This window comes from Lepidothrix coronata, unplaced genomic scaffold (genome assembly GCF_001604755.1).
Source record: "Lepidothrix coronata isolate B3197 unplaced genomic scaffold, Lepidothrix_coronata-1.0 Scaffold51, whole genome shotgun sequence".
Classification (NCBI taxonomy): Eukaryota; Metazoa; Chordata; class Aves; order Passeriformes; family Pipridae; genus Lepidothrix; species Lepidothrix coronata.
In genome coordinates, this window is record NW_016690231.1 from 3,523,572 (window position 1) to 3,546,172 (window position 22,601).

A 22,601-nucleotide genomic window follows, 5' to 3' on the forward strand; every position below is an offset into this window, starting at 1 on the left:
TTAATAGCATATTAAGGGATTTCGGTGTGGACTTAAGTTCACCAAGATGGAAAATCATTGCATGAAATATGAATGAAAATTGAAGTTGCTCACAAACAAGGACAGTTTACTGGTAACTTTTCAAACCTCAGCAGTTAAGAAAGAGTTTAAATGTCTGGGTATCAGGAAAGGAGCCAGTTTATAAAGACTAGAGAAACAGGCCAAGTTCTGTTCTCAGGATGAAGTTCACAGCAGTGGAATGTCTATGAATCTCCTAAAATAAAGCTAGGTTGGCATTTGCAGTCTTGGCTTGGACTCTACATAATAACCAGCTTCTCTTTCAGTGGGATTTGGAAGCAAAATCTGCAGCAGAATAATTGCCAGCATATTTTGCTGTAGATTTCCTGTATCTGTATTTTTGTGAACCCTTTCAACCTGCTAGTGGTCCAAATATACTGTAAAATCCAGAATGATGTACTAAACAGTACATTAGTTTAGAAAGTCATTACAAATGGACTGATTTCTGCAGTACAAGAAATATGTCCTGACCTCTAATGTCTTCTAACAGAAATCTTATTTTCCTCATTGACCACTCTCATTCCTAAAGTTCAGTGCTGCAAACATGAGTCTCTCAACAGCCAAGTGCCCTGTTCTGCCTTTCCTAACAGCCATTTACAACATTTTGAATTTACAGGACATTTTGATTCCAGACCTGACACACCAGGATTCATCTCAATCCCTGTACTAATATAGGAGAAGTAAGAAAATTATTTTCAAGGATGAAAAAAAAAAAAAAGGTGATGAATGTGGAGGTAATGAAAGACAGCTGAGCTTGCAGTGACCCCAAGAAAGGATGTTTCCAGCAGGCTGACAAGCCTGCAGAGCTCCCATTAATAGTGCAAGTTATGCACATGTAGAGGGGGGAAATGGGCTCCAATTAATGTGTTTATAGAGGAAAATGCTGCTTCCAGTACACTGTTCCCCAGCTGAGCTGAGAGTGACTTCCCAAGATAAGACCCTGCTGTTACTCAGCTTCTAAATAAGGGAAGAGGAGATTGGGCCATGGGAGTTCAGATGGCGAAGGGAATTTGCCGTGGAGAATTCCAAGTGCTTACCTTGCAGTTCAGCCGTTCACCTGGTTTCTGGGGCTTTCTTATTTACTGGAAATTTAACAAACCTTGTCCTCTGTTGATAAGGAGTTTTAGTGCTCAGCTTAGTCCACCCATTTCCCCTGTGCCGCCCCCGAGCTTTTATAACGTCACATTTATTTTGGAGGCTACGATATATTTGTTTGTAAGCCCTCACGCTGGGCAGCAGTGCATGTTAATTCCTGAAGCCTGACAGAATGTAAAATTACAACACAACAATACGAATGTAGTCCCTGTACTGATGTATAATTAAAGCATGGTCATCCAGGGAAACTTGAGTTCCCCTCTTCAGGGAAACCTTTTGTAATTCAGAGCAGTTAAAACCACTAGTTAATTCTCTCTCCAGTATCTTCTCTTAGATAGGTATCTTGGGAAGGATCTCTGATGTGGGCACATAGTATGATCTGCATCTATTCCACCTCAGGCTCTGATTTCACAAGCTTAACAAAGCTGGATTCACTCCATACTGGATTAACAGACTTCTAGCAAAAACAACTTGTGCTACAGGAAATGTGGTGGGTGACATAACAGGTTCAACTTGGTCCTGATCACATCCAGTCATCAGAGAATTCCTTGGTACTTTCAGTAGGAACAGGGTGCCACACACTCTCTTCTGAGTGGATCTTTTTGGATTCTCTTCATCAAAATGGGTGAAGTTACACTGTGCCTGCTCAAGCTTCTTTGTAGCTTCCCTTATATTAACTGTTCTTTCCCATTTCCTATCCTGGGCTGCTAAATTTATGCAGCCATTGTGCCTCATCTAAAGCCGAGATTAAGAAGTATGTGAGATGGTCTAGAATAGACAAATAAGAGAAGTATAAGAACAAATTGAAATTTGTCTCCTCTATTTCTAAAAGCAAATCACATCTCTCAAAACAACAACAACAAAAAGAATGGGATAGACCCCTTCTTTCAGAATGATGGTGTGAGCTGGGGGTAAAGGTGTGTGCAACCACCTCACCTGCTGCCAAGGGACTGTGCTTAGTTATGGAATGCACCTTATGTGCACATGAGGCACAAAGGATAGATTCTGCTTAAATTCCAGCTTCCATGATGTACATTAAGGGCTTGTCCCAACCTGCTGCAAAAGAGGTAAATGTCTGCAGGAGTATTTTGCAGACAGGGGTAGGAATTCAATGACTGATTAGAAATGGCTAATTTTTTATGTCTTTTTTTAGTGACACAAACTCAGTTTTAACCTCAGGGCAACAGAATCCCACTGTATAAGGGATCTGCTGTTCCCAGCCTCTACTATTCACCATTCTGGCCCATATTCTTGAAGGCCTGTGTTTGCTGACCATAATTGTTTATCTGAACAAGCCCATACAAGCTGTGGAGGCAGACACAAGAGGCTACATGAAGCAGAGGTGCAATGGCATTTATCCTCCTTTGTGCTATGCCCAGAGATTGGTGGGCAAATGATACAAGGGAAAAATAGTCCTTCTGTTTCATTCTTTTTAATATATCTTAGTATTCCCTTTCTTTTAATTGTACAGTCATCTGGATGAAGAGTTCACCTGGTATGAATGCAGTGACTTTGGTTCACACAGGTGGAGCACCAGGTTACAACAGGGAAGTTTCAAGGAGTAAAGAAAGAGGAGGAAATAGAAGTAGTTCATGGTGTATCACATATTTTAAAAAAACAGACACTTCCAAGGGTGTCAGAACTGTTCCCCTTTCTTTGCTCTGACTCTTCAAATTTCTCCTCTTGCACCAAAATAGACTATTTGTTTATTACAGCAGGAACTAATATTTTCCCTGTAGCCAGTTAAAAGAAATACATCCTCTTTGTGGCTTTGAAAATCCCTACAGGATTATGAATGAATACTTCAAGAGTGTATTATAAATTCAGACATGTCTATTGGGCTTTCAAGTATCACAGCGGGAGCTTCTTACTGAGGCAACCTGAGGGTAAAGGCTTTCCCACCTTTCCAAAGTGACTCCTCCCACAAAATTTTCTTGGGCTGAAGTTTAAAAAAAAAACCCACCACCCTACCTAGTTGAGCTTCTTAGAGCTACTTCATTCTAAGCAGAGCTGAATATAGATATAATTTAGTACAATCACATAGCCAGACGTTGCTCTGGAGCCTGCTCAGTTTTCCTGCCACACACGGCACCTCGCACACTGTTTAATGTAGGTTGTTCTTTCTGAAACCAATGTGCTTTTTATTTTAAAGTCTGAGCAGGCTGGTTAAAAAAAAAAAAAAAAGAAAACCAAAAACCTTGTTTTCCAGCACGTGCTGCCCTAGATGTGCTGTGAGCACCTGTCATTATCTCCTCCAAACTCTGCTGTTGCTCCTCTTGCCAACTGGCAGCGCCACAGCGTTGTGACAGCGATTACAAAGTAGGATTAGACATAGCCCATTTCTCCCATCCCCTGCTGCGAGTGCTGAACCAGCAACTTTGCCATGTTTTGATCAGATGCACTCGGCACTGACATATAAATCAGGGACACTGCTAAAGGGAGAGGGGAGGAATCGGCAGCAAAGAGGCAAAATCAAGGGCAACTCGGAAGGAAAAAAACGGGACTAAAGGGAGTTTTAAAAGCACATGGCTTTGAATCTATATGTGCTTACTGCTAAAGGGGATGACGGGTGTTGCTTTCAAAAGAATTCACACTTTTTCAGGCTTTTCAATGCACATCACCCCAGTAAGAAACTCCAGTGGGCTGAACCTCAAAATTAACTGCGAGATGAAAACGAGTTTTAACTGGAAAACTGAAGGGTAGTTGTTAAGAAGTCCTGTCAGACAGTCTTTGAAATTTAAGAACCACCTGCAGCAACTGGTGTAGGTGGTACTTGTAACACTATGCATGATGCTGACTTAATGGCTCAGCAGATGTGCATGGGTGTAACTTCTTCAGAAAGACTACCAGAGAGGCTCAAAGACATAAATACTCTATCTTTGTGGATGTCAGCTAAAAATACAAGACATTATCAGGGAAATGTCAAAGAGGATGGAGATCTTCCAAGGATTTTACTCGATCTGTTAAATATCAGGGAAGAAAAGCTGGTGTCAAGGTGCTCCAGTGTTGTAGCAACGGAGGAAGATTTGGAACCAGCAACTGTTCTTACAACATACAGGACAGAGAGCGAGAAGATGTGGAAACATGTTGTGTCTGATCCTGTTTAGTGCCCAAGTGTGCATTCCCAACCCTTTATAGCAGTTTTGTGGAAGCAGAAGCCATTAAAGAAATGGTCTTTCAAAAGAAACACTCAGAGGAAGAGGCATGAAGAAAACTTCCAAAACAAGACATACTCGTTCCTGCATTATATTGCTGTGCCATTTATCATACTGCAATTAGAGTAAAATCTAAGTACCTGTAGAAATTTTGACTAAACTCTCACTTAAACACACAAAACCCCATGGCAGCAGAAGAAAAACCCTACCATTTCATCTAAGCTTAACCAGTAGACAAAAGCCTACCCTTAGTTATTCCATTTTGTAGTGAACTTCTTGGTCTGAATGCAAGATTTTACATTTCCATTGGTGAAACTGGAGACCAGCTTTGTCTGATGCTCCCTGTCTGGCTTATTAAACCTGTTAATCTCTACTTATAACTATAAATATAGAGATCATACCCCAGGTTAAGCATTTTCTAAAATTCCCTGGTGCAGACTCACACGGTACAATATAACCCTTAGTTTTAGTTGGCAAATATAACAGAAACAAGAATAAAAGCAATAAGATCTTAAGCACTTGAAAAAACAAGATTGTTATCTCCGGCTTTCGATTGCTACCAGTGAGAGAAGTAGCCAGCAATATGTAGGTCATCATCAGTAGCTGCTTTGGTAGTCTGAGAACAGTTTAAAGGAAGGAAGAGGTTTCTCTTTGTGGTTGAATAAGTTACTCTATACCCACGAAGTAGCTGTGTCTCACCCCCAAAGGGAGCAGCATTATCAGCAAATGAATGAACAGGGCATTCTGTGTTATGCCAGTAGCACTGTCTTTGAAAACAAGGGAGACAAGAAAAGTAGGTTCAGTGTGGCTTTTATTTTCCTGTCTACCATTGTAATGGGGCTCCTCCATTAACTCCTTCTTGTCAGGCTGAATTGAAAGTCACAGTTAATAACTTACAGCAGCATCTGCTCACCCTTGGTGCAACAGAGCCCTGCAGTGCCCTTGGTGTGGAGAGACCTGGTCTCTGGGAAGAGATGTGATCTCATACTATTGGAGTCCTCAGGACAGCTGAAATGAAAACAAGGATGTGTTCTTAAACCAATCAGCTCTTCTTTAGGTCACCTGGAAACTCCAGGTCACACTGCTGCAGTGGTGAAAAATCTGGTGGATAAAAGTGTTCTGCTTCAACTAAGTTATCAAACCTTCAGTCCTTACTGATACCACCCCACTCACTTAATTAAGCTGCACTGAGTTTTCCCAGCAGACAGGAGCTGGATCTGAGCTAGAAAAGTAATGAATATTTTTATTTCCCAGCCATGTGCAATGACTGATCTGGATGATTGCCTCTTCTGCAGTGCGGGAATTCGGCAGCTCCCACCAGGGACAGGGAACACTCCACTCCAGGCCCTGTGGTGGCACCAGTACTGTGGTGTGGCTGTGCCAGGCAGTGATCCACCATCTGGAGACCTGTGTCACACTGTCCTGACTGTGCAGGGCTGGGTCCTGGGCAGGCATGTCACCTGGCAGTGAGTGTTTCAACCTTGTCCTAATTATCTTTCTAATCCCTTAGACAAATTATATCATTACCATGGTATATTACACTATCTCCTTGAATGTGTTCTAGCCTAGACAAAATTACTGCAGCTTATACATTGCTCTACCTGGCTGAGCTGTGCAAGCAAAACTCTTACACCTCTCTGAAACCTGCACTTGGGCTTTTCCATGAAACCTCTCAGTGCTCAAGTCCAAGTAACAGATCCACAATTGATTGCAAAGCGTGCTTGGATTAAGTCATTATCTACCATTTCATAATGAGATATATCACACCCCTCAGTCAAACTGTTTAGCATTAACATTTGTTCATATCATCACTCTTTTAGTAGTTTTCAAACATCAGAGACTGTTGGTGCCAAATATTTTTCGTCCTTCCATCAGTGTGTAGGACAGGAGCTTTTGGAACACTTCCTTTATTCCCCTCTGTCAGGTAGGACAAATTCTGCCTTTAATCATACCTTAATCTCAATGAATGTTTATGTCTGGAGTGCTGACGTCTCCCAGTATTGCCACAGTGATTGTTTCACAAACCATTTGGCTGGGTCTTTTCCTGTTGTCATGTTGCCATTTTTTGTGATGTGATTTTTCCCTTTCATCTTCACCTGTGCCCTTTTCTGAATGGAGTGCAAGGAAAAAAAAAAACCTCAAAAGTAGGACATATTTTCCTAATGCTAATCTTTACTGTTTCACTTTTCTTTCCTTCCTTTTCCATCCCTTCCCTTATTTCACTAGATTCTTTTGCAGTGGCCTAGATTTAACATCCTTTTACAGCTGATTCTTGCAGCTGCAAAGCCCTGCTAATATCACATTGTACTAGTGAGAAAAAAAATATTTAGGGCAGGGACAGTCTGTTTGGTCTATGTTAGCACACAGATGTCTTGAGACAGAACTGGAACTCAGAGGTACTGCCACAATGTGAATGGTAGCAGGAGAGCCAAACATACCTATATCCACACCTCTGGAATGGATAGAGAGAGGGGAAGGTAAATGCATGTACAGTGTGAATGGAAGCTCTCTGTTTACTCACTTTATTACTGATCCATAATGACCCTACTCCCCTTTATTTTTTCGGAGGTCACCTGCTTCCTTACTTGCCCTTCTATAACCCCTGTCCTCAACCTTTAATATTTTTGCTCCTGAGTTATCGGTGTATTGTTCACAGCTACTCACCGTAGCAGAAGGTAACAATGACAGTGATCCATTGAAAAAACTCTTAAAATTGTTACCCAAAAATTCTAGTGTTCCAAAGCAGCCTAAAGAGGACAATTCCCAAACATGGCAGCGTGAGGCTATGCATGAGTCTGTTTTTCTGTTCCCCCAACCACAAATCCAGCAGAAGAGATTCCTGGTTTCCCTTCCAAAAAGCCACTAATTTCTGAGTGTTTGTCATAAATTACCATCTGTTCCCTTTTGCTGATTCAGTGTTTGGATGGTTGCTCTCTATACCAGACCTTGTATCAAATTTGAAAGCAAAACCAACGAAAAACAAACCTTGCATCTACTTTTTCCTCAGTTTCTATTTTTAAACCAGAAAATGTCACGGTTCTGCTTCTGGACACAACCAAAATAAAGCAGTGATTCAGAAGAAAACAATAAAGGGGCCAAGAATAAGCAGGAATGAGAATTTCTGCAATCTAACAAGACAGAGAACCACAGGCTAACAGTATGTGGAGGCAAAAAAAAAAGGAAGCCTTGTCTGAAGAACTTGCAAGTAACTAAAGAGCTGTGGTTCCCCTCAGTTGAGTGACTGTATCATCAAAGGGCTTTTTGCATCCATAGCATCCAACAAACTGGTTTGAAAGTCTCAGGAATTTAGATAGCATCCTCTTCTTGGATTCTGAGTGGGGCCTGCTGGATGTGACACTGAGCTTTGTTCCCTGGTAAGCTAAAGACCCTTTTCTCTGTTTAAGTGTGTGTGTGTGTGAGCCTGAGTGGCTGTGTCAGAATGGATGATCTCAGCTTCTTGAGTGGCTTTAATTGTATGGGCTAATCATCCCTTACAGGCTGATTTCATTTATTCTGTCGGAGCCTCTATGTAGCACAAACAATGCAAGAATAAATAAACACAAATATTAATCATTCCTGGTATCCTAACTGTTGACTGTTGCAGGGGACCAATGTGAAAATGCTGACAAGGGAGGGTTGGAAAGAGACATTTGTCTCCATTGGCATCATTTCTCTGTGCTAAATTATTTTGGACAAAGGAACATTTAATCCTTAGGGCTCATATATCTGAAAAGCATCTGATTCATGTCTGAAATGGGGTGGACAGGACAGGCACTCAGCACTTTCAGAATATTTGCAAGGAGAGAATAGATCTGTCCCCATTTCAGAGTGTGATCAGAAAACCTCAGATTAATCCCCCTGGGGACTCAGACTGTCTGTACCAGAGTGGGTAAGTCATTAATTACTTTCCAAGTATTTTGCATTGTTACATGGAGAAAACCTTTTGAATCTCTGCTCTCAGAATGGTTTGTTCACTTGTTCTTTCACCCAGGCTGCATGTGTGAAATACAGGTTTGTGCATGACAGCAAGGACTTTTTGGCAGGTATATCACACCTACCGTAACATGTACCTTGCTGACTATTATTAGAATGATTTAGGAAACAGATTAATCAAAGCAATTTAAAGTGATGTTTGCCAATAAGGATCAGAAGCCTGTTAAACCACCTATAAGAACAGCCACTTTGAGCCCCTGCCATTTACTGTCTGACTCCATCCGACTTCCACTTCTCTCCAAACACTCCAGAAACTTAATCCCCCTCCTCCCAGGCATAGCCCAGATGTGCAGCTTCTCTTCCTGGGCAGCAGGAGGAGGTAGGGCTCAAATACATTTGCCTGCAGTGGTGTCTCACTGTACTTGCTTGCACTTGTCTCTCCAGATGTACAGCTGAGCAGAGACAGTGGTGGTTAATAATACAATTTCTTCCACAAACAGAAACATATTTTGCCTGTAAACAGCTGGAACTACTCTGTCTCCAGCAGAATTGCACAAGAAGAGAGATATCCCAAAAGCAAAGCTAGAGAGTTCACAGCTTAAACTACAATAAGGATTTGCTAACTACTTCTGATTTTAACTCAAAGGTTGAACTAATGAAATACTTTTGCATTAATAACCTCGTTTTAACTAAAGGGGAAAAAAATGAAGTGAAATCATTTGTGTTCATCAGGTTAGTATTTAAATTGTTTTAATTAGATTTTGAAGTTCATGTGTAGCTCTCAGTAAGAGATGGCCATGTCTCCATTTTTGTGGGATTCCTTCTAATTTTTTAATTTAGACTATGGAGGGGCTAACACAGGAGCAGATGTGTTTACACTGCAACAGCTACTCTTTGGTAACAATGCTGAATTCAGAGTCAATAAGAGCTTGGAATTTGCTGAAGACTGAAAAGTACAGATGAATTATCAAATTACTGTAGAAATCTACAATATTTGTCCCTTACAGGGTTTTTTGTTATCTTTCTTGATATTTTTTTCTGGTACTAATGTTCTCAGGGAAAAAAAAAAAAACAAACAGAACCAAAACCTTGAAACTTCCAGTTTTCTGTCTTTTGTTTTCCCCTTTTTTCCCCCAGAATGAGCAAAAACCAAGCCCTGTCCCTGTCTCCATATTGCCTCCCTCATCACCAGCACCAACACCTCGAGGTAAAACCAACTCCAACCCTTGCAGTATCTCCCACTACCAAACCAAGCCACACCTTAAATCCTTTTCCACAATACACCCTATTTTCTCTCATTAGCTTTATGATTCCTCACAACAGCTTTCTCCCACTTTCCCCAGCTACTTTGGCTTGCCCTCCTGGATGAGCAAGGAATAGGAAAAGCTTTGACAGGCTTGAATTGGCACTGGTTACCAACAGGTATGTGCTGCCAGGCCGTGAGCTACGCCTGTGCTACCAGGCTGAGCATGTGAGAGCAGAGCCTGCCCTGCCTTCCCTCCCTGGCTGCTGAACTCCTCAAACGTGTCAGAATATAAGTGCTTCAGATCTTCACCCCTCTTTTAAGTTCAGTGGAAATGAGCTGATAGGGTGAGCAGAAATATAAGGAGGGAACAGATTAGCACTGTGAACATCTAAGCTTTATTTCCTAACAAGTTAAAAATGAGTCTGAAGGGTTTTGTCTACCCTTTAAGGCTTACAATTAGAATGGCTAACTTCTTCCCATATAATATCTGTTCTGTTTCTCCTCTGTATTTATATGGTCTCCATTACCATCACAGGAGCATCCTCACATCCTTTTAGGGATGTGATTCCCCCGTCTCGCTCCAGTGAAGATGAACTGTCAGCCCAATTTTAAATGCAGGAATTGGGCCAGAGACAGACTAAGTCCTTAGTGCAGAAAGGAAGGTCTAAGCAAAGGGGCATCTGCATTGCAACACACAGCACTGTAGCACTTCACTGCCTGTAAAACCTTAAAGCCTTGTGCTTTAAAAGCTTAAAGCTGGTGTTTTTAAGGTAAAACCTTGTGCTGCAGCCACCATCTCCCAGAGAACAGCCCTGTCTGCTGTGCCAAAGTCATGCTGAAGAGCAAAACTGTAAAGGTAACCAGATCAGCTCCCGGGTTTGCTTTCTTGCTCCCCTCCTCATTCTCCTTTTTTTTCCCGTCCCATTTCTATATTTTTCTGCTCTTTTCCTCTGTTTTTGCCCTTCTCTTATTAAACTCGGCAGTAAAAAGAGGCATTTCTTATATGTAGCACTCGAGAAAGAGCTTGTTTTAACAGAGCTTGACTCAGAACCTTCCTGCTCACATCTGTGGCTCCACAAAGGCAGGAAAAACTTCCCAGGAATTGTTTTCTTGAACTGTTTCATACTCATAGTAAATCAGTGGCTCTCCCTTGCCTATGGAGCTCTTTATTCAGACTTCCTGGCCTGCCACCTTCGAGGCTGGATTGACCATTCTTTGAAAAAAAGTTTATACCTTGATAAACAAAATGCACCTGACTGTTATTACAGATATAGGCAAGTAAACAAAATATTTTTCTTCTGTTAAAGAGGTTTAACTGTGTAATCAAAAGTAATTCAGTACCTGTTTAGCCTTGGTGCTGGCTAACAAAAGGCAGATTCCACGCCCTAGTGGAAGAAAGATCAAAGGCTTTTTTTGGCATTAATGAATGTTAGGTAAAACCCCCAAATATTTAATCAAGAGGGAACAAAACCTTAAGACTCATGCAGCTGTGAGCATTTTTTACAAATTTTCATAGTTTATATTTGAATCCTATCTAAAGGTTTGTCACCATACAGATGAACAGGATTAAAGTCAGGTGGAAAAGGGTGGGATTTTCAAAGCATTTTTAAAACTGTCATAGACACAAATGGGGCCCAGGTTGGGGCAATAGAGGGGGAAGAGCTATTACAGGCTGTCACTTCTGAAAAAGCATTTAGTGTGATGGAGTGTGATTATGACTCAGAAACACAATGAATGCTTTAGAGGGAGGCAAAAAGAAAAGGATGCACCTGACTGGTTTTGTAAAGGCTGGTTACAAGTGATACAATAATTCTTTCACAACCAAAGTGGCAATCAGCTGATATCCTGAACCAGAAGATTTGATTGCCCAGCTTAGAAAACACAATGCCACTTGTCACACAATTACCCTAAATCATTATAATAATGTATTATTTTCATTGCAGTTATGATTGAGAGCCTTGGTGATGGATCAGAATCCACTTTGCAATGACCCAGCACATACAAAAAATTCAGGGGTTCTTTCCCCAGAGAGTTTACGGGAGATAATGGGCAGGAAAAACACACACAACCTGGCCACTGATACTGGTCAGCACAACAAGAAACAATCCTATCACACCAGGTGTTTAACCAATGCTACTCTTGTACAGACATCACAGCAGAGGAGGCATTTTAAAGGGTATTACAAGGATTACAGTGCAAATACTTAGGAGATGTTTCAGAGATGCTCCACCTGTACACAGAGGCAACACAAACAAAGCAAAGGGGCTTAACTGAAAAATAATAATTAAGTGATAGGGGTGACATCAAAAGGAGCAGTTGTGGATATGACACCCAGCTAGTGCGTGAGAGAGGTTGGGTAACAAAAGCCACAAAGAGCCTTGGGAGTATTTGAGGTGGTGGAGAAGGGGCACCTTGCAAAGGCAACACACAGGCAGATCATGCCACAACACAATCCAGCCAAGAAACTGGGAAGATAATCTCTGCAGCAACGTGTTGATGGTAAAGTGGAGATAAGATGGAATTCCTTGGTGTTGGCAGAAGGAGGTTCTACCTTCTAAGATACAATATGAGGAATCTGCATTTCACACGTATATAGAGGAGGAAAAAAGGATTTTAGATGTGCTTTGCAAGCAGAAGATTTTAGCCTTTCCCTACAGCTTGGATGTGATGATCTACAGAGAAAAAAAAGGCAAAAACAGAGTTCAGGTTGTTTACCCAAAGGTTGGTAAGGATGGGAAAAAAAAAAAAGAAAAAAGAAGTTTCCAGGCAATCTATCATCAGAAATCACCGTGGAGATTTCTGCTTGGATAGGAGGGGAGTTTCCTTTGTAAAAGCTAAAAAGAAAAATAAGGCCAAAAATTAGCATTCTGTTTAAAAAAAAAACCCAAAGCAATACATCAGTTTTTAAAAGAAAAAAAAATAAAATGGAATCAGTTAGGAGATCATGGTGGCCATTTCTGGTTTGGCCACTCAGCCTTAGCAATGCCAGTTGCCACCTTTCTCTCCATCACAGAACGATTGTTTACACTTGTGCAAAATCATTAATTGCAACAGAACCTTTCAAGTGCTGATGAGATCAGTGTAACACAGGGCTATTACTGAAAGTATAACCTTGCATGTGAGGCTTTAATTACAGTGATGATGCACGACATGGAGAGAATCCTGCTTACTTCTCCCGGTCCAAACAGCACGGGGAGGACTGGCATTAAAAGTTAAAAAAGCATTGTTTAACTGGGCCACTGGTGCATTTACTGTGGAAATCAATAAGCCAGGAAAAAAAAAAATCAGAAGATTCTACGAAATTTCTAAGTGTCTGCTTTCAAAGTAAACCACGTGAAAATTTCATTTAAATATTTTGGAGTGAAATGTTCAGGTGATGAAAATTGGGGAACCTCCTACAAAATCAACAAAGTTTGCATCAGTTGAATATGCTTTGGTTACCTCTGCACCTGCGTCTTTTTTTTTCTTAATATAGCTGAAAACCAGTATTATTTATGTAGACTCCATAATGCCACATTATTATTTCATCTACCAGGTGATTTCTCAGTTAATGTGGATAAAACCAACAAAAAATTAACCGCTAGAAAAATCTTGTTTAACAAATACTTTGGTGAAGTGCTCAGCTTCTTAGAACACAGAGGATGCTGAGAATTTTTATTATTCATTATTAAGAATGATGAAAAGAAGAGACATCGCTCTCTTAATCCATCAAAGCCCAAAAGGAATTTGTGTCGTACAGAAAGGGAATAGAAAAACTTAAGTCATATTCCCTAGAACGAGGTCAATCTTCATTCTTGGAGATCCAGAAAACTCACTTTGAAGCACATAATTATGTGTGGGAAACGATCTATAAAATTGCAGAAGCAGGAAAAAAAATCCCTCTCACGGAAGACAGAACACGTGCCAAGGTCTCAGCAGCTCTTGGGGTGTCTGTGGGGGTTGTACCCAGAGTTCAGCATTTTCAAAGAAAAGAAATATAAACATTCTTCCTGCACCTACAGAAACTCGCATCTGAATTTGTAATTGGGGCAATTACCAACTCATTTACCTGCCTGCATATGTAATTGGGCAATCTTGTAGTTGAACTTGCACTTCTGTGGCAGGACAGCCTTGCTGATGGTGTCCTGGACTTTCACTGCAATCCACCCAGGAGATCAAAGGACTGAGGGCCCAGAGGTTCCTGTAGCTGAGTCACCTGTTGAGTCTGTTGTGTCACAGAATTAGTCATTCCCACTTGGGAATGACTGCAGGAGCAGATATTGCCACGTTTACAGGCAGCAGAAAGGATGAGCTTCTGAAGGTTTCTACTGCAGGACAAAACTCAGTAGTGACTCAGAACCTGCACCCTGCTCTGTTAAATTCTACATCATCTGAGTTTAAAACCAACATAGCTGCAAAATGCCTCTTTTTAATCCAAAGAGAACCAGATCAATTGTTTAGTCTCATTCCAGTATTTGTTTCCAACAGTTCTTTCCCACAGGAGAAAGTCACTAGAAAAATGTGGAATCATCAGGTCCAGGGGCAGAGACAACCTTGCAATAGATGCTCCTCCAGAAGGGTCCACAAAACTGCTACTCCCTACATTTCACAGACACTTCCCACCCTCACACAGAGAAGTTTAGGCCTCAAGTAAAAGCCTGAAGGACACAATAATTACAATTAGAAAGGGGATAGAAAAGGTGAAGTGTATTACCAATGATCTGTGCCTCTGCTGAGAACAAATGTGTTTGTTAAACGACTCCAGCAAGAGTGTGCTGAACATAGAGGAGGGAAAAAAAAATTAAAAACCCCAATGATCTCTGCCAGTCCAACCAGAGAGAAAATTCCTTCTTTCCTGACCCCAAATCAGGCAATCAGCCTAAGTCTGGGTGTGGGAGCAAGACTCATCAGCCAGGCATGTGTAAGAGTTTAATACCACTTGCCAAATCCACCCTCAAGCTGTGGCCAACCTCCAGTGCTTCAGAAAATCATAGAAAAGAGGGTTTAGAAAGATGCAAAAAGAAATTTTGGGCTTTCCATAGGGCTCAGTTGTGATGAACTAGACAGAAAAAAAAAGTAAAAAATCCAGTTCACATTGTACACCCTGAGGACGACAATGTTTGCACTCCATTCTGTTTTCAGAAAAAAGAAAGGACCAGAGCTTTTAGGCAAACTGCAGAGAAACGTGATGAGATTCTAGTTTGGATAGGAAGGGAATGTCTTTTGTAAGAGCTAAAAAACCCACCCAAATCAGCAAGACAAAAAAAAAATTAATACTCGTGGGTTTAAAATAGGCAGTACAGCCCAAATTTAAAAGTAATAATAACCAAATAATGTGTTTTTCAGTGAGTTTTGATTACCCCCGAGAAAAAAAAAAGTACTCAAAGTACACATCAAAATTGAAAGCATCCTTTTGTCTGGTACAGTTACCTCGTGAGAATCCACACACCGTGGTGTTTGTAAAAAATAAACATGAAACGAAGCAGAGCTCAAGCAGCTTTTCAAACCCATTGGGGATAGCTGTGAATCAAACACTCATGGCTTAAAACACCAGGTGAAACACCTACCTCGAGCTTCCCTCCTGATCTGTGATCTCTGCTGTTCACTCACTGAGCTCGTTTCATTTTACCTCTTCAGCTTTGGAGCCTCACAATGGAAAACACTTCCAGCTTATAACAGCATCTCCCTGGGAAAAGCAGTTCCGAGGAAAGGCACACACATAGTTTATGAGAATGCTTTGCAGGGCCACTCTCAGCTATCAGAGGACATCCATAAGCCTTGTTGAAGCTGTTGGGATTACTTCCCAGTGATACTGCTGTAAGAAAGAAGGGAATCTGTCCTGTCAGCTCGAAAATGTGTGAATATTCTGCATGGTCCATTACTGAGTGAAGCTTTGCCAAGAGCTGGTTGGCCTTGATTTGCTCCAGCTGATGCACATCATCTCAAAAACTGGGTGGCCCAAGTACAACCCTTCACTGCTTTCTGATCAGTAACGTGGCTCACCTGAAGGTGGAATTGTTCTCTTAAAGCCTCACCAGAGGCCCCTTTGGCAGCTGAGTTCCTAGAAATCCAGCCTCATGTCTTCTGTGGCACTCTGGGGTTTTTAACCTGTTCATTTGTTAGTAAGGCAGAGGAGTGGAGTGTCACTGAGCAAATGGTGGTGCCACAGGAATTGATTTCAGTGGCTCCAAGTCACATCTGATGTCACAAACCAGCCACATCCCTCCTGCCCTCTGTAACAACATCAGCATGAACTGAGCACAGGAGACAGAGCAGCTGGACCCACGTTCCCTCGTTAAAAACATGCCCATTTCTTTTGGGTTTGCTCATCTTGTAGGGTGTACTTGTGGCCTGCCTTTTATCCCACCTGTGCATGGTCATTGTTGATAGAGCAGAATATTGATTACAGCTGAACCTGATTTAATTGGTGTTTGGTAACTTCATGAATTGAGCCATTATGTATCCAGCACTGCAAGGATGAACAGACCAGTCAGTTATTATTCCAGAGGAAAGGCAACATGAAGTGGGAGGCTGGAAAGACAGCACAAAAGTCATGAGTGGGTGAAGGAAACCAAAGCTTGGGTGGAGCAAAAAGAAAGGGGCAGGGTGTGAATTGGGATGGTGGTGAAGCTGCGGGCAAGGGTGACACATCCTGCACAGTTATTACAATGGTTTTAATTATCCCTCATGCCTGACATTCCTTTAGCACCAGGCTGCCATGGGTGGAGGCTGATGGGTGGAAAGGGGCACCACCGTTCTCCTCCTACCCTTGTGCAATTCCAACCACAGTAATAACTGGTAAATCCCTAGAGATAAGGCCCTTTGACTTATTAATTCCTCCTAAATTTGGTTTGAGCTTTCTCAAGGTGTTCTACACTTCCTGTGTCCATGAATGTTGTTCATCTGCCGAAGCCAAAGCATGACAGACACACTGGTTTTTGCAGTTACTGAGCTCACTGAGGCCAGTCTTTCTTGTCCATACTATGCTCACTGGGGGTGTGTGGCCTAATTAAGAGGTGGAGCAGTTTAAAGGAAAAATAGAAACATGGGCCCGTTTCCTTTCCTTTTTCTCTCTGAAAAAATTTCTAACTGACAGGAAAAGATGCTTTTCCAGTAATTGCATCAGCCCTGTTTCTGGTTGGCACAGGCACTCCCAAAGCTCAGTGACCAATCACTGAGGATTTGAACAAAAAGAACTTAGTTTTTTAGGAAAACCTCAAATAACACACAGCATTTTTACAGGCACTGCAATAAAATAAACTGTGGTCACCTCCCTTTCAACATGTTTTAAAGATTCCTATTTGGGAAACAAGAGCTAGAATAAAAATTGGAAAGTTGTCTTATAATTTATTATTTTCTTTACAACAATGATTTACTGTGCTCATGGTATCAGCTGCCTCAAATCTCTTTTATAGTTTTCTGATTTTTAGGAGCTGGGCAGAGCATAGCCTTTAATTCCTGAGGGAGATTTCTTAGAAAATCTATGGAAAATGTTAGATTTTGGCAGATGAATCAAACTTCTCCAGCAAAAAGGTGTGACTGTAATGCAGATTTTCTTGACTATAGAGTAACTATAAATGATTGATAAAAAAAAGTTGTACTGTAACATCTAAAGCTGAGGTGCAGTAATTACTCCATGAAGTGCTAAACTGGGGATGTAGTGCAGTAATTGCAATCATATTGTCACAGACAGAACTATGTTATCTTTATTGCCCATGATATCCATGACATGAAATTTTGATTGCTCACAAACCTCTCATGGACACAATTTTATGAATGATTATAAAATAAGAAAATAAAATTAGTCACCCAGGGACATGTTTAATTTTATAAAACATGAGAATTCAGTAAGTCAGCAGGCATTCACATATCTTCACTATCCCAAGCTCCAATCTCTTCCAAGCTTCCACCATTCAACCTCCCCTTCAAAAGCCATATCCCTTCTCTTGCCCTGCTTTAGCTTTACTCCTATGTTTTAGAGGAGTAGGTTTTGCTCTCACCAAAATTATGAAGCTGAAAAAGCCAGCACAGAGGCAAGATATTAATCTTGCTTTCATACAAAAAGAGCTGGTTCCTCATTCCCCACAGGAATCCAGGAGGATACGGGAGCCCTGCCAAGACCTCAGCTCGCCCCACGAGAGACAAGTCTCACGGCTTCAGGAATCTTCTGGAACCGGCCAGATATCATCAGTCAGCTCCAGTTGTTCCTGAAAGACAGTGACACTGCTCCTGCTGGGCTCCCAAAGCACCTGTGGGAACCACTGCTTCCTGCCCATGGAAGATGTTCTTGGCGATGTATCCCAAAACTGCGGCTCCCAGCTCGGCTGGCTGGGGGTGATTTGCCCTCCAGCTGAGCCTCCCTCCACCTTGTTGGTGCCTCACCAGCTGGGAATGATCCCTCTGCGCTCTGGTGCCTTTTAGTTCACTGTCTGTAACAGGCAGATACAGTTTTGGTGCCAGTATTTGTGTTAACAAACATTATAGTTTGAGGTGATCAGATATTACACTAACTGCAGCCGTATAAAGATCTAAGAGAGCAGACTCAGATCATTTATTTTACTCACTGCTTCATGGTTCTGGGCCCTACTCAAGGGCCCAGCTTGGTATGTTCTGCACTATACAGTGCCATGATATATTTGAAGGGATTGCTCTACTGTCACTTTTACTGTACCAGATTTATTTTTCAGCAGAGGTCTGAGCTATACCAATAACACATTAATCACATGTCACTCATCCCACGGGAACACAGAAAACAAATGGAAACCAACCATTCCTTTCCTAACATTAGCATGGGAATTTGTTTTGCTGTTTGTTTCTGTTGTTTTCAGAAACTGCTTCTGCAAATAATCTGAATGAAAAGGAGATAATTCAGAGACACCTTCTTTGTAAAAAAAAAAAGGGAAAAGAAAAAGCCTCACTACATAGTGAGCTTATGGATTTGAAGTACAAATCTACAAGATTAAATCTGTCTTCAAATACGATTTATGGGCTTGAAATACCAATGTACTCAATATTTGCATGGTGAGAGTTTTATGTATTGCCAGATTGTGATGACAGAAAAGGATATTTTGTCATTTACATTTACTAAACTACACAGAGACTACAACTATTTGGGTAGTGCATGGTTTTGAAGACATAAAACGGAAAAAACAAGCCATGCATCACTCATTGCAGTGACCCAAGGTTATTACTGAAACTGCATTGTGAATTCTACACTTCTACATCAGTTACAAGCAGATTCTGTACTTGTTAAAATCGGTTGCAAAGCTGGCACTTGTGCTTCAAAAAGACCACTTTAGGAAAAACAGAAAACGGTAGAGCCCCTGCAGTTTCGGCTGTGGTTTGGTTTGGTTTTCTAAATGCACGTGGAAGGAACAGGTCTCATTTACTGAAACTTTGCCTTTTGGCGTGCGTATGAAACAAGAGTCTGAGCTGAAGTCTGTCCCCTCCCATCAGTGACAGAAACAATCGCACATTTCAAAGGCACCTCCCCTGCAAGGCCAAGGAACTTTTTGTTGTGTAAATGCAACTCGCTTGTTTGTTTTTTGTTGATGTTTTTAAATGCCAAGTTGTAGATATGCGTGTTGTGTTAAACACATCAAACAAGGAACCAGGACATCGGTCTCCTGCATTCTGAGTTCTGCTGTAGACATGGATAGTTTGCTTAAGGTTGCATTTCAAACGGCAGCTCTTTGATGCTTTAAATGCCTGGCTGACCAGTCACCATTAACACAAGAAGGTGGGAACACGCAGTCAAATGGAGATTACTGGCAGGAGAGGGACATTAACTGGGGTTGCCAAACTGAAATAGCTTCTACCTCAAAATTACTTCAGTAAAAAAACGTAGGCAAAAGCAAAAACTGTCACTGTCAGTGCTGCTATTTAAAACCTTCCCTGCTACTGTGAGTGATAAACGGGAAAATACAGTTCTGGTTCCCTACAATGTGGGAAAGGAATTCTTCTATGGACGTGGACTGTGGCTTCACCAAGGATGGGAAATCACGGGATCTGAGCTGTGCTCCTGGATGGTGGGACAGGCAACCTGTGCAGTCACAGTGCAGAGCAGGAAATGCAAAGCCACGACAGAGCGTTGCACAAATTTCACTAAAGGGTCACTTAGACTTTTTCAGCCCTATTATTCCCAAGTTAAAAAGAAAATCATCAGTGTGCTTTCTGGGCTCCAGAGACACGTGGAAGTTTCAGCAGGTGGAGGCTTGAGTGCAGAATTTGTAAAACAGAAACAGCAGCCTGAGTTCTCAAAATAACTGCTGAATTATTACTTTCAGAATTTTGATTTTCTATGAAACACATAATATTCATAGATAAATTAAATCTCTTTTTTTATCAGAGGGTATATGATCCACCGAGTATTCACTCTAGCTGTGATTCTTCATGGTGTTATGTGTCATGTCTGAAACCCTGGGGATGACAGCAGCCTGGGGAGGGGAACACAGCCCTCACCATTGTTCCATTTCATCATATTTCCAATCTGTGCCCACACAGGAGAGGGCGGCTTCTGGTTATCAAAGGCTCAGATAAACAACCACCGGGACCCAGCCCAGCCCTGGGCTCTTCTCCACTTTATTCTTTAAATGTGGCAATCCCCCAGTCTCATTGCTGTCTCCCGTAGCACTTAATAAATGTAGAATCTGGTTTATTAAGTGCCTTGTTCAGAGGTCACTAACCACCAGCAGTCTTTATCAAATTGGGATGTTTTAAAAAGGAGTAAAGGCCAAGCCATCTTCTGCCTTAAATACGGTTTTATCGTATCCTGCAAATGAAGGGCTTTGAGAAATGTTCAAATCTGATCAAAGAGCTGTGTAATACATCCCTTCACAGTCCAAACTACGTGGGCTCCAAGGGTGGAATTTTCAAAGAAACATGCAGAAGAACCTGTTGCCCCAGATAAGTTAATTAACAAAACCAGTAATGGCTGGAGTTCTGAATTCCATTGTTCTTCTAAACTTGCCACTGTGTTATAATTTGTTGTAAAAACCTTACATTGGCAGCTTCACTTTATCAAAAGCTGTAACCCTTTAATACTCTTCTAATTGTGTAGGAGACTGTGCATAAAATTAAATAATCAGATTCCACTGTAAATATGGATACACTTGTGCACAACACCCAGGGAGGCACGGAATCAAAATCTTTGAATGTCTTTCAGTACCTGTGAGGAGAGTAGTGGGTCAGAGGAGTACAGCAGAAACCAAAGCTCCTGGGAACCAGATTACATTAATGTGCAAAAAACAAGGAGTTGAGTTTGTGTATCTCTACCTTCAGGACTTACACTATGACAACTCCCTTTAGACAGTTTTCCCCTTCCTCTCCTCCTACGGTTCTGTTTTCAGTATCTTTAGCCTACTTACTACCTGTGCTCAATTTTCTTTCCCTCCTCTTTTCTGGAGGAGCTCACAATTTGCAAAGTTCCCACTCACTCCACACAGACACACTCAGGGAGTGTTTACTTTCTTGTGAAATTTGCTATCAAAGACAACCCTACAGCACTCGAGATTCAGAAGCCTCTTTCACACAAGTTCTCCTTGTTAGATATGCAAAGGAGGTCCTTGAAGAGCTATTACAGAGTGTGAAAAGAAACATAAAATTTGGTCCACTCTTTCTGTTCCTATCTCAGCACCGAGACCAAAACAAAGGGAAAAAATCCTAAAATACTACATCCTCCCCTAAAATACTACATCCTACCCTAAAATCCTACAGCTGCTTCCTGGTAAGACACTTCCCAAATGCTGGGTAGCAGTAGAGTTGGCACTGTCTGTGGATGGTGTTACAAGTGCCAGCCAGAACACTTCAAAAGTTTGGAAGTGTGATTCAGTGAAGATTTCAAGCACTTCAAGTGCTCCAGACTAGCTAAGATGGAAGTCAGCTGAAACACAGGCTCACCCTTCCTTACTATGTTTTCTGGATGATTCTTTGGTTATGACAGGCCTAGAATTAACAAAATATATCTGCTGTCTGTTCCATGCCACCTGGAATGCAGAGCTCTTCTCTGAATATCTTTATATAAAGCTATGAGAGAGGACAGGGGAAAGAACAAGCTAAGTTTTGGATAACCCCCCAAAATGCCCTGACTGGAGTGAATTTAAAGTTGTAGGAAAAGGTTCTGGCTGTCCTTTCTTAACCATGGCAGTGTTTGTAACAGCCACTCGTGTGCCAACTTTAGCACCACCATAAAAAAGGCATAAAGCTGAGAGGATCTGGGAGCTGAGTTTGGGAATGAAAACCCAAACTCAGCAGAAGTGCTGTTCCATAAATGGGCAGCAGCTCTGGCCTTAAATTGTCATGAAGATACAGGAGAATGGTGCTGTTGCCCTCTGCTTATGGGCCTCATATTGTGCTTCAATTCAACTGCAAAAATTTCTAACAGGAAATTACTAAAAACACCTAAAGAGATTTGCAAGCCAAAACCAATCTAAAGTGAGACTCGATCTTCCAAATGCCACAGTTCAGATTTACTTGGTCCAGTGCCCTGTCCTTAAAATTACCTTTATAGTTATCACCATGCCTTCAGTGGGAACTGCATCAACTTAATTAAATAGCTTTTTTTATCTGGTTTCAAGTTGATCAAGTTAATTTAGCATAAAAATCTTATGTAGATATGTAGCTTCGTTTTTATTCTCTACTAATTGTCAGTGAATAACTTATGAAAATGTTACTTCCATGTCTTATGTCAAAAAAGAAAGGCTTATTGAAGAAACTAAAAGGCTGCATTGAGGTTGTTGCAAAAGTATGAGATGTCTAAGGAAACTGTCATATCTCATTACCAAAATCAGGATCCTAAAGAACAAGAATTGTTCTTTTATGTAATTTAAAAAAGAAAAAAGATGACACAATTAAAAAAAGCCTCAACACCTACAGGAACTAAAAGTACAAAACCTCAATAGAAATCCAGTCTTTAAAAATCCATTTACAAAACAAAATGCTGATGATATAAAAGTATTTTGACCAGATTCGCTAAAATCTTAAAAAGAAGAAAAATGGTGTAACTGAAAGAATATCACAGGTCCAGATTTCAATACCATGATCCAAATGTTATCAAGTTACTGTAGTGATCATAGTCCAGTTTTAAAATTTGTTTATAGAACCACAAAGGTCAAAAGGAGTCTCATCACTGCTATTTG

General features: G+C 41.2%; 3 long non-coding RNA genes across 4 annotated transcripts in view; all 3 read right to left on the bottom strand.

The window, feature by feature from the left end:
* LOC108497718 overlaps positions 1-22,601 on the bottom strand; it is a 119,731-nt gene that overhangs the window by 31,774 nt on the left and 65,356 nt on the right. Inside the window, exon 1 of one of the 2 annotated variants that reach the window (XR_001874941.1) lies at positions 1,095-1,156. The exons of the other annotated variant lie outside the window; for it this stretch is intronic. This is a non-coding gene — a long non-coding RNA (uncharacterized LOC108497718). Of the gene's footprint in view, positions 1-1,094; positions 1,157-22,601 lie in introns of those variants that run through there. 2 annotated transcript variants of the gene reach the window in all.
* LOC108497719 lies at positions 5,132-10,873 on the bottom strand. The gene is made up of 3 exons (XR_001874943.1): positions 10,828-10,873; positions 6,260-6,415; positions 5,132-5,315 (listed from the first exon to the last, which is right to left on the bottom strand). It is a non-coding gene; the product is annotated as an uncharacterized LOC108497719 (long non-coding RNA).
* Positions 13,568-15,602, bottom strand: LOC108497717. Its single transcript, XR_001874940.1, has 3 exons — positions 15,469-15,602; positions 15,033-15,151; positions 13,568-13,690 (listed from the first exon to the last, which is right to left on the bottom strand). It is a non-coding gene; the product is annotated as an uncharacterized LOC108497717 (long non-coding RNA).